The following is a 13,202-nucleotide window of genomic DNA, read 5'->3' as shown; positions in this document are numbered from 1 at the left end:
TCGTAAAATTATTATTATTTTATGTAAAATTTTTAAAAGTATCATTACACCTTTAAAAAAAAATGTAATAATTTTAAATGTAATAAAAAGTAACAACAAACGTAAAATGATATTATTGAAATGAAATAATTTTGTAACATAAAAAAATTAGTATTATGAATAAAAATAATTCTAAATTAAAAAATAAGTGTTAAAGTAAAAAGATGAAATTAATTGTGAAATTGGTATAATTTGAGGTAAAATATATTTGAAGTTTCATAATACTTAAGAAAAAGTTGTGATAATTCTAAATATAATAAAATATAGGAATAAGCATAACAGATTTTATTGTAACGTAAATAATTAAATTGACAACATAAAAAATTATTATTATAAATAAAAAAAAATTCTAAACATAAATATAAGTGTTAACATAAAAAATGTGTGAATAATCATAAAATTAGTATAATTTAACGTAAAATGTGTTAAAAATATCGTAATGTAAAAAACTAAGAATAGTTATAAAATTAATATCATTTGGTGCAAAGTAGGTTAGAATTATCGTAATATCTTAAGGAAGAGTTGTAATAATTCTAAACGTAATGAAATATAAGAACAAGCATAAAAAAATATTATTTTAATGTAAATAATTAAGTTAACAACATAAAAGAATTATTATTATAAATAAAAAATAATTCAATCAAAAAATAAATGTTTACGTAAAAATATGAGAATAATTGTAAAATTTATATCATTTGGCATAAAATATATTAGAAGTGTTGTAACACCTTAAGAAAAAAAAATTATGATAATTCTAAATATAATAAAAGATAATAACAAGTGTAAAAACATACTATTGTAACGTAAATAATTAAATTGATAACGTAAAAAATTATTATTATAAATAAAAAGTAATTTCAAATAAAAAGAGTGTTAATGTAAAAAAAATAAAAAAAATCATAAAATTGATATCATTTGACGTTATAATACTTTTAAAAAGTTATGATAATTTCAAATGAAACAAAAAGTAAGAATAAATGTAACAAAAAATTAAAGTAAATAATTAACTTGACAATGTAAAAGAATTGATATTTTTAAATTAAAAAATTCTATATAAAACAGTTATTAATGTAAAAAACTGAAAATAATCATAAAATTTATATCATTAGATGTAAAATGAGTTTGAAATGTCTTATCCTCGAAAAAAATTTAATAATTCTAAATGTAGTGATAAAAAAAGTATAAAAATATATTATTAAACATAATTAATTAAGTTGATTTCGTAAAATAAATTGATATAATAAAATTAAAAAATATATCATTTTTTATTTCTTAAATTAATAAATTAAATAAAATTATATATACTTTTTTTAATGTTTACATGTTAACCTGTTCTTCATTTTTTTTAACTTATATTATTTTTACAATTTATCATGAAATATCATAAAATATCATTATATCTCATAATTTTAGAATAAGGTCAATGTATCACGACCTTGACGTTGACAAAGCCCTTACTCTCCCATTTTCAATAATGCATTTTCTAGTCAACCCTTTTAACTCTGGCTTACCATACATTTAAGCCACTCCTATCCTACACCCAGCATGATTGTTCTCCCTCTCTTATCCTCAACACCAGAATTCGGATCATCTTTTTTAGTTTGGGTCTTAGCAAGCCTTAGTGGAGAATATGGAATCCCTTATACAGCTGCAGAAACTGCCGAACCCCCTTGCCCTTGCCGAAGATCTTTTTTCTAAAAATTTCATAGTTACTCTACTATATCCATGACTTCTATTTTTGTTTCTAATTTTTCACTGAATTAATGCCTTCCATTGGTTTGGTTGTAAAGGAAAGATCAGGGAAAGCTTATATGTTCCATCATGCAATGAACATTGTTTTGGGGCCAAAGTAGGATGGGTTGATGTTAACTGCTCTTTTCAGTGTTGCTAATATCCATTGCATCAAGTGTGGTGAAGAACTGGGCTGGAAATATGTGCTAGCTTATGACTTGAAAAACAGGTTCAAGGAAGGGAAGTTTGTTCTCAAAAAGCTTAAGATGGTTGAAGAATACTAGCTTACTAGTTATTCCTTTCTATGGAAAAAAAAAGAAAAGAAATAAGCATGATCTCAGATTGTAAACTATACTTTTACTTTTGTATATAAAAATTCGAAATCTATATTCCATTCTTATAAAATGGTATTCATATTTCGATCACCGTGTAAATAAATTGATAGTTATGTTTGATATCTCTTTTCTCCTAACTTGTCTGGTAATAATATTTGATCCCTTAATTATGAGTGGAATGAAAACAAACATTGCTAAATAGAATGAAGATCCAGTATCTAACTAAAATGGCTAATTTTGGTTTCGTTTAAGTGCATCTTGAGTAAAAATTGAGTTCTATTCAAAAGGATAATCCAAGCACCTATCATTGATACATGCTTGATTTAGATGACTACTGGGAGGGATTTCTACGCGCTGTTTTGAAACTGGATCGCTTGGTGGGTTGAATATTTTTTATGGTAATTATGATTTCATCCCTGATCTTAATTCTCACAACAATTTCTTAGTATATCATAAGCACCATAAATGCTTTATGAGTAAACTAACATTTCTATAATTGATCTTAAACTTAGTGATTTACTACTAGTATATTATTATGAAATTTCGGGCGGTTAGAGAGAAAATAAATTAAAACACTACATACAACCCAAAAAAAAAAAAAAGTAAGGAAAGAAATGTTTTTTCTGCATGCTTTTTCTGTTGGTTATTGGTCACTCGCAATGGATAATTACAGATTTTCATGTAAATCTTAGCGCATCTCAAATAATAATATAAATCTTATTCTTATGGGCAAAATCCTGTATCAATGACCAATAAATGTTTTCACTGTTTAAAAACAGATAATATCTAAAAGTTTATTTTGATCCCTTAACTACACTAAAAAATTTCTAACAAATTCTTCTTTTTGTGCTTTCTTTTTATTTTTTAAGGATTAATTCTTAGAAAAAAAATCGATTTTAAGGATTTTATTTCGTAAGGGAAATGAGGAAATTTTAGATTGTTGCTATATGAAACCACATGTCATAAAAAATAATAAAGGTACACTCTGTGAAGTCTCCTGAGAGTTTGTTTTCTTTAGGAAGTAAGTAAGTCTTGCTTGGTATGCAAGAGAGTAGGTCTCAGAATTATCTCGATCGGTGGTGTTTGAGTCACAGTGGTTCTTAAGTTGCAGTGGTTATAGAATAGAGTTAGTAAGTTAGGCACATAGAGGAGGAACCAGAAGACTTATGGAAGCAGCTACAATTAATTGAGGAGGAAAGAGAAGAGATCAAAGCTAACACAGTGGAGAAAGGGAATGAAAGAAAAGGGACAAAAGCATGGTTGGTCGGAAAACTGCTAACAACATGCATGTTCAACAGGGAGGCTATGAAAAGCACTCTTAAGATAATTTGGAAATTAGCCAAATAGGTAGAAATCATAGACATGGATGATCACCTGTTCTTCTTTAAGTTTTTTTCAGGGTCAGACATGAAAAATGTGATCGAGCAATCGCCCTAGCATTTTGATAAACAATTGATTGTTTTTAATACATATGACGGGATGCTACGACCGAAGGCATATGTATTTACAAAAGCCTTTTTCTAGACAAGGGTGTATGGCTTTCCACTAGGAATGATGAATCAAGGGAATGCTACCAAAATAAAGAGAAAAATAGGTCACTTACACTTAGTGGATGCAACACTCGAACATGGGGATGGACGTGATTTGAGAATAAGAGTTGAAGTAAATATCTTTAAACCCTTACAGAGGGCAGTACTCCTCTTAAACAAAATCGAAGGGAAGCAAATATGGGGTAGATTGTGCTATGAATGACTACCAAGCTTTTGCTATGTCTGCAGGAGGATTGGACACACAAAGGATGAATGTACGGGAAAGAGAGGAGAAGAGGATCCAGCTAAAACAACAAGACAGTACGGACCTTGGCTCCACGCTTCACCACTGAAAAATAAATCAACTATGTGGGAGAGAGGAAAGGCAGATCATACAGTCCATGGAATTGAAAAAGAGTCAGGTTATAATAGCAAAACGCCTAAGTCGACGATCGGCAGGAGCGTCGCACGTAAGTTGGATGTAACGGTCGGGCAAAGGAATTTGCACAAGCATGATACGTGGGATTTAACCAATCAAGATGGAGAATTTCTAGGGAATGGGGAGAGGATTACACAGGATTTGAATTCCCATAATTTGTATGCAAAACATAAAGAGGTGAATAAGGAGAAGGTTTACCAAGATTATACTACTATGGATGAAGGCTTTGGAATAGGGTCCACTAATCAATGGGCCGCTAGTGATGAACGCAATTTAGGTAACAAAGGCCCAAACGTAGGCACACAGCCTAACCAGATGGTTTCATGCAAGAATATTTATAGTCTTATTGGAACAACTTCAACTGGAGAGTGACTCACAATATAAAGGTACACAGAGTGAACATGCACCAAGTTTGCATGAAAATAATGCAAGTTTGCACAAAAGTAATGGAAAATAGGGCAAGAATGAAGACCAAGAGACGGACCACAAAGCATAATCCAAACTGAGATGGAAAAGGCTGACAAGGATGATAAGAGAGACTCACGTAAATGGGCATGGCAATACGAGGAAAATGAAGCATGGAGGAAATAACTTGGTTATAAATGATATGAAGGTTGGCAAAATAAGAAAAAAAAAAGTAAGAGGGATGAAGGAAAAGACGGGGATAATAGCCACAAAAAATTGACGAAAACTGGTTTCTAGTCCCGTTGAGAGCAATGAGGTGTATCACGTGGAATTGCGATGAACTTGGGAACTTATGAGAAATTCGTGATCTTAGAAACATTCTGAAGAGAAAAGATCCCGACGTGGCATTCCTATCAGAAACCATCTCTAATAAAGTAAAGATAGATAGGGTGCAATGACAATGTCAGTATACTGGAATGTTTTTAGTTGATGGGTTGGGGAGGAGTGGAGGATTAGCTATGTTATAGAGAGAAGAAATAAGTTTGACATTGAGAAGTTACTCCAACTATCATATCGACATAGGCTTAGTGGAAGCGAATGGTAAGAAATGGAGGTTTACAAGGTTTTATGGTGAGCCAACTACTTTGGAAAGATACAGAGCATGGGATATGATTAGAAGATTGGAGCATAACAATACACAAGTATGGATGTGTATGGGGGACTTTAACGAGATATTATGGACCAATGAAAAAGAAAGTGGCGACGAGAGACCGGAAGGACAGATGTTGGCTTCTCAAAATGTGCTAGAAGAAATAGAGGTGTATGACTTGGGGTTTACAAGACCTAAATTCACCGGGGGTAAAGGAAAAATGATGGAAAAAATGATCCAATAAAGGTTAGATAGAGCAATTGGTATGGATGGATGGATAGCTTTTTAGATTTCTTAGTAAGGCATCTTACATGTTCCATAGCGGATCACTGCCGATTTTGATTGATACTATGGAGGCAAGCCAAATAAGATGACTTTAGCTAGGAAGGCAGATGAAGTACTACGAAACAGCTTGGATGTTTGAACCTGAATGTAAAGATGTTGTATGCTAAGGCTAGCTTAATGATAGGCACGTTAACTTGTAAAACAAGTTGTATGGGACCCATAAAATACTCTAAAAATAGAGCAGAACAAAATTCTATAGTTTAGGCAATAGGATTAATGGTTTGTGTAAGGAGCTTCATACGGCACAACATATGGCAATAAGTGAAGGTGGGTTGAAGAAGGAACAGGAACTAAAGACAAACTGAATGAAGCTCTGGAATAGGAAAAAATATTTTGGAAACAAAGATCATGAATTAATTGGCTGAAAAACGAAGATAGGAATACACATTTTTTCCATGCATAAGCAACACAGAGAAAAAGAGTAAATAGAATAGTTGGTATAGAGGATGAGAACGAAATGTGGCATGAAAGAGAAAAAGAAGTTGTTGAACAAGTAATTCACTACTTCAAGACCCTGTTCAGCTCTCAATGACCAATTAATCTGGACCATATCCTGGAATCAATTACTCCTTGCAGCATAAACGAAATGAATGATTCTCTCCAATTAAAGTTCACAGCCAAAGAGATTTATGAGGCAGTAAAACAAATTCATCTCACCAAAGCTCCGGGACCTTATGGTAAGCAATCATTATTTTACCATACTTTTTGGCAAACCATAGGGCTAGAGGTTATTATTTTCTGTTTAGATTTTTTGAATGGAAATGGTAGTCTGGATAATATCAACGAAACCCACATCGTTCTTATTCCTAAAACCAATAATCCTAGGAGAATAACCCACTTCAGACCCATTAGTTTGTGTAACGTGCTTTACAAAATCATTACTAAAACTTTAGCAAACAGATTGAAACTTATTCTATCTAAGTGCATTAGTGAAAACCAAAGTGCTTTTAAGCCTGGTAGGCTTATTTTGGACAATGTCCTTATCGCATATGAGCTGCTACGTAGCATGAAATGGAAAAAAAGGGGTAGTGATAGGTGGGTTACTCTTAAGTTAGTTATGAGCAAAGCCTACGATAGGGTGGAATGGCAATGTATCAATGAAATCATAGGTAGATTAGGCTTTAAGGATAGGTAGAGGAATTTGATAATGAAATGTATTTCCTCTGTAACTTATAAAGTGGTTATAAATGGCACTCTAATTGACACTATTTCTCCCGAGAAGGGTCTTCGACAAGGGGACCCTCTTTCATCGTATTTGTTTCTGATTTGTACGGAAGGACTATCAGTACTATTATATAGAAAACAAAAGGAATGACAATAACAAAGTGTTCATACAAGTGCCTGCGACCCAAGAATTAACCACAAAAATCTTTACAGATGATAGTTTGTTATTCTTTAAGGCAAAATAAGCCAAATGCAACTTGGTGAAGAACTTGCTAAAGGTATATGAAAAAGGTTTAGAGCAGCAGATTAACTATGATAAGTCAGGGCTATTCTTCAGCACAAACACAAGTAACGATTTTGTTAAAATGACTAAGAACATATTCGAAGCGCAAACCACATCCAATTTAGAGAAATATTTGGGGCTGCCAATGTTCATTCGGAGGGGAAAAAATGCCTTCAAGGACATCCGAGAAAATGGAAAGAAGAATAAAACAATAGAGTCACAAATGGTTATCGCTCGATGGGAAAGAAGTGTGGGAATATTGACTCAAATCCCATAAGAGATTTGTTAGAGATTTGTTTGAGATTTTTCAGATATTGCTTGATGGACAAGAAGACTTGCAAAAGAAGAATTCCAAGAGAAAGAGGATTCTTAATAGGTAAGTTTGACTTGCAAGAGAAGAATTCTAAAGGGAAAGGGATTCTTAATAGGCAAGTTTGACTTACAGGAGAAGAATTCTAAGGGGAGAGAGATTCTTAATGGGCAAGTTTATATGGTTATAAATAGGTGAAGTCTCTACAGGGTTAGGTATGAGAAAAAGATGTAAGAGAGTTGTAGGGTTTTGTGGGATAGATACCCCATAGGAGGATTGGGGCTCTACGTCTTATGGGTGTGTATGTTTGTTTGTGAGTGGATTAGAGGAGATTGAGAGTGTCTTATGAGTATTGATTGTTGAGTGAGGTTGATGATTTGATGTATGTTTGTAATTCTCTACAACTAGTGGATCTTTTTTCTCATCCGTGGATGTAGGCCAATTGGACTGAACCACGTTAAATTGTTGTCTCTTATGTGTTTGCTTTATTGTTTGATTTCGCTTTCATTGGTGTGATTGGATTAGAGGCTTTTAGCCCAACAAATGGTATCAGAGCTATGGTATTCCCCAACAAATGGTATTATAGCTGTGGTGTTCCTCAACAAGTGGTATCAAAGCTGAAGGTTCGAGACATGGGAAAAGTTGACAGTTTGAGATATGGGAAAAGAAAGAGTTCGAGTTCAAGTTTTGAAGATTGGTTTGTATGAAGCGTGAAAACACAAGAGAAGAGAAGATGATTGTGAGACTTTCATTACAGGTGGAGCCAAGCATATCTAGCATTAAGATAGATGATTGATGAAATTTGAGTCAAGGTGGAGATTGTTGGGAATATTGACTCAAATCCCATAAGAGATTTGTTAGAGATTTGTTTGAGATTTTTCAGATATTGCTTGATGGACAAGAAGACTTGCAAAAGAAGAATTCCAAGAGAAAGAGGATTCTTAATAGGTAAGTTTGACTTGCAAGAGAAGAATTCTAAAGGGAAAGGGATTCTTAATAGGCAAGTTTGACTTACAGGAGAAGAATTCTAAGGGGAGAGAGATTCTTAATGGGCAAGTTTGTATGGTTATAAATAGGTGAAGTCTCTACAGGGTTAGGTATGAGAAAAAGATATAAAAGAGTTGTAGAGTTTTGTGGGATAGATACCCCATAGGAGTATTGGGGCTCTACGTCTTATGGGTGTGTATGTTTGTTTGTGAGTGGATTAGAGGAGATTGAGAGTGTCTTATGAGTATTGATTGTTGAGTGAGATTGATGATTTGATGTATGTTTGTAATTCTCTACAACTAGTGGATCTTTTTTCTCATCCGTGGATGTAGGTCAATTGGACTGAACCACGTTAAATTGTTGTCTCTTATGTGTTTGCTTTATTGTTTGATTTCGCTTCCGTTGGTGTGATTGGATTGGAGGCTTTTAGCCCAACAAGAAGTGCTCATCAAGGTGGATGGTACTACAGTCGATGCCTTCATATGCCATCTCATGCTTCATGTTCCCCAAGGGATTGTGCTAAGAATTCTACAAAACCATAAGTCGATACTTGTGACGGCACTCCTTAAAAAAAAAGATTCTCAAATTAAAATGGTGAAAAATGTATATGAGGAAGGAAGAGGAAGGCATGGGCTTCAGAGATATGAAATTGTTTAAAAAGGCCCTGATTGCAAAACAAAGGTGGCGATTGATGCAAAACTCTTCTTCACTTGTTCATAGGGTTTTAAAGGCAAGGTATTTCCCTAACACCAACTTCCAGGAGGCAGAGTTAGGAAGAGCACCATCATACACATGGCGTAGCATATGGATGGGGCGAGAAGTCTTAAAACTTGGATTACGGTAGGGGGTGGGAAACGAAGAGAAAATCAGAGTTTGGCATGATAAGTGGATACCAAAAAAAAAAAAAAAACCACTTCATTTTGAGCCCTCAAACAAATTATATGCCAGGGGATGATATGGTTAAAAACCTCTTCTAAGAAAAGGGGGTAGGGTAGAATGTGGCCAAATTAGAGACCATGTTTCACGAGAAAATTGCCAAAGAAATCAAAACAATTCCTATAGGTTTAAATGGCCAAGCAGACGTGCAAGTGTGGCATTACATAAAGGATGGGTTGTATACGGGGCGAAGTGGATACCATTTGCTGGTATCAAATGTTCGTGACATGAATCACAGAGAAGCATGCATTAAAGGAATGGACACTAATGGAGAGAGGACCACCTGGAAGAGCATATGGTATTCATCCTTACCAATTAAGATCAAAACATTTATTTAGAAGATGTGGCATGAAATACTTTTGGTGTTTGGGCAGTTACAAAGAAGGGAAATAATAGATCATGCAAGATGCTCAAGACGGGACGAAAAAGATAAAACTATAATGCAAGCGATTAGAGACTGTGTAAAAGCAAAAGAAGTGTGGACACTAGTTTATCCAGGTGAAGATTGGCAGAATGATCAAATACAAAGCGTTAAACAGTGGTTGTCATGTATGGCTAAAAGATTGGACAAAGTGGATTTTGACAGGTTTGCAATGGTATGTTGGGCCATATGGGAAACCAAGAACACAGAAGTTAAGAGCACCATAAAACCTGCATCTACCATGATCACATTTGTGCAATAGTATCTGGAGGAGTACCATAAGATACATCAGTAAAAGAAGACACATCAAAAGCATACTCTAAGAGGATGGCAAGCCCAGTTGAGGGATGGATAAAAATCAACTTTGATAGGGCATTGGAAAGAAATAAGGACAGAGTTGGCATTGGTGGCGTTGCTAGAAATCATCTAGGAGAAGTACAAGGAGTATTCTGCCCAACTGTTAATGGCATAAGGAACCTAGACATTATTGAAGGAATGACACTTGCAAGAGCTATTAAATTTGCGAGGAACATGGGCATGTAGAGAGTGATACTGGAGGGAGATGTGGTGGGGGTTACCTCACAGATCAACGTAAATAAGTAACTGATCTCTCAAGAATTAGGAATCTATTGAAGGAAACTAGAATGGAATTGTCCAATGTGGCAAAATGGATGGTGTCCCATACGTATTGTGAAGCGAATGGGGTGGCTTACAAGCTTACAAAGCTACCAACAGCTGGGAGAGAAGAATATTCCTATTTAGAAAGAGTTCCCGCAGAAATCTATTATGAAATTCATGACATTGTATTCCAAGACCTTTGTCTTTAAGTAAATGAATACATTTCTTTTCTTTTAAAAAAAAAAAAAAAACCCACATGTCGTAAATGATGTGGCGTGTGGTTTTTTTTAAGCAATTAATTTAATTTTTGTTTAAATGGTAGCAAATTACTTTTTTATTCATATAAATTCATCTTTTAGTTATTATGACAAAAAGAGATAATCAAATTATACTAGGATTTTTGACAAAAAAAATTGTAATGGATGACTATTTTCTAAATTATATATTTGATAGCATTTTTTTAATTATTTAGCATTTAGCTAATTCATTTAATGAATTATTTTATTAATCATGTACTTTGACAAGTAAAAAAGGCTTAAAATTATTTGAAACTTAGTAATATTCATTTTGATTAGAAAAATTACCTCGACGTATAAATTTTTTTATTTTGATGAAATATAAATTATATAATTTTTTATTTAATAATTAAGAATAAATATTTTTTAGTATTTTGTTGGTTCTTTAATTTTTTTTAGAAAATATAATCTTTTAAAAAAAATTAATGCTCGAAGTGTGTCACTGAATTATAATTGATCAGATATCAACTTTTATTTTAAATAAGAAAGATTACTTTAAAAAAATTATATAAATTAAATCAAAACCCAATAATATATACATGACAATCCAACCCACTAATACAATATTTACCTATTACCAACATTGATCAATTATCAAATTTAAACCCATTTACCCATGAAATTAAAGCCTACTAATATCAAATCCATTTACCCATGGAATTAAAGCCTACTAATATTATCACCCATTCAACTTAATTTTTTAAAGAAAAAAAACCAATAATTTTAATATGGTAAGAGGGGCACTATGGTAATTTTGTCCAATGATGGTAGGAGGGCATTCCTATAATTATAGTTGTAGGAACATTGTAGCAACTTTGACCAATCATGACAAAAGATGTATTTTAGTAATTATCTTAAGAGAGGCATTATAGTAATTTTAGTTAATTATAAAAGAAGAGACATTACAGTTGATTTAGATGTATGTCATTCAATTGTCAAGCAATTAGTAGGGCATTATGATCATTTCCAAAGGGATTACTTTCATATAATTGTATGGATGCTAAAATTTAATGTGTAATTATGAAGTAATTAAAAGAGTATTTTTATAATTATGCTTAAAAGGTATTATAATAATTTTAGTCAATTATAATATGAGGGTATTTTCGTAAATATGGTAGGAAAGGCATTATGTAAAACAATCAAAAGGACATTTCTTGTAATTATGGTAGAGAGTATTATAGTAACTTTAGCCAATTATAGTATGAGTGATATTTTCATAATTATGGTTAAAGGATATTATAGTGATTTTAGCAAATTATAATATGAGGGATGTTTTCGTAATTATGGTAGGAAAGGCAATATTATAATTTTGGCATATGATAGTAGGAGGGCATTTTCGTAATTATGGTTGTAAAGGCATTGTAGTAACTTTGAGCAATTATGGTAAAATGGGTTTTTTAGTAATTATGTTAAAAGGGGCATTATAGTAATTTTAGTTAATCATAGAAAAATGGGCATTATAGTCAATTTTGATGCATGTAAGTAAATTGTCAAGTAATTAAAAGGGCGTTATGATCATTTCTAAGGGGTTTAATTTCATATTATTATATGGATGTTAAAATTTAATGAGTAATTATGAAGTAATCAAAAGAGTATTTTTGTAATTATGCGTAAATGGTATTATAGTAATTTTAGCCAATCATAATATGAGAGATATTTCATAATTATAGTAGAAGAGACATTATATGAAGCAATCAAAAGTGTATTTTTTTATAATTATGGTTAATGGGTATTATAATAATTTTAGCCCATTATAATGGGCATTATAATAATTTTAGCCCATTATAATATGAGTGGTATATTCGTAATTATGGTTAGATGGTATTATCATAGTTTTTGTAAATTATAATATAAGAAACATTTTTGTAATTATGATAAGAGAAGCATTATAGTAATTTTGGCATATGATGGTAGGATAGCATTTTCGTAATTATGGTTGTAAGGACATTATAGTAATTTTGGATGATAATGTTAAGAGGGGTATTTTAGTAATTATATTAAGAGGGGCATAATAGTAATTTTAGTTAACCATAAAAATAAGGGTGTTATAGTCAATTTGGATACATGTAATTCAATTGTCAAGTAATTAAAAGGGTATTATGATAATTTCTAATAGAATTAATTTTATACTGTTGTATGGATATTAAAATTCAATGAGTAAATATGAAGCAATCAAAAGGGTATTTTTGTAATCACACTTAGAGGGCATTATAGTAATTTGGCCAATTATAACATGATGTGTATTTTCATAATTATGGTAGGAGATGCATTACATGAAGCAATGAAAATGACCTTTTTTTTATAATTATAGTTAGAGTGTAATATAGTAATTTTAGCCAATTATAATATCCAAAGTATTTTCGTAATTACAATAACAGGAATTTTCGTAACTATGGTTAAAAGGTATTATAGAAATTTTGACAAATTATAATATAAGGGATATTTTCATAATTATGTTAAGATGGGCATTATAGCATTTTTGGAATACAATGGTAGGAAGGCATTTCCATAATTAAGATTATAAGGGTATTATAGTAATTTTAGACAATTATAGTAAGAGAGGTGTTTTAGTACTTATGTTAAAAGGGCATTATAATAATTTTATTTACTCATAAAAGATGGGCATTACAGTCAATTTGAATACATATAATTCAATTGTTAAGTAATTAAAAGGGTATTACGATCATTTCTAATGGAATTAATGTTATATTATTT

General features: G+C 31.9%; 1 pseudogene; it reads left to right on the top strand.

Moving 5' to 3' along the window:
• Positions 1–1,462: 1,462 nt before the first annotated feature.
• LOC149516032 (protein yippee-like At4g27740 pseudogene) lies at positions 1,463–2,068 on the top strand (annotated as a pseudogene).
• The last annotated feature ends 11,134 nt before the right edge of the window (positions 2,069–13,202 follow it).

The sequence above is a fragment of the Durio zibethinus genome, chromosome 11 (genome assembly GCF_047325235.1).
Source record: "Durio zibethinus cultivar Kanyao isolate XHJ-2024 chromosome 11, ASM4732523v1, whole genome shotgun sequence".
Lineage (NCBI taxonomy): Eukaryota > Viridiplantae > Streptophyta > Magnoliopsida > Malvales > Malvaceae > Durio > Durio zibethinus.
Note: the sequence above shows the minus strand (reverse complement) of the source record. Positions and strands in the feature narration are given on the sequence as shown.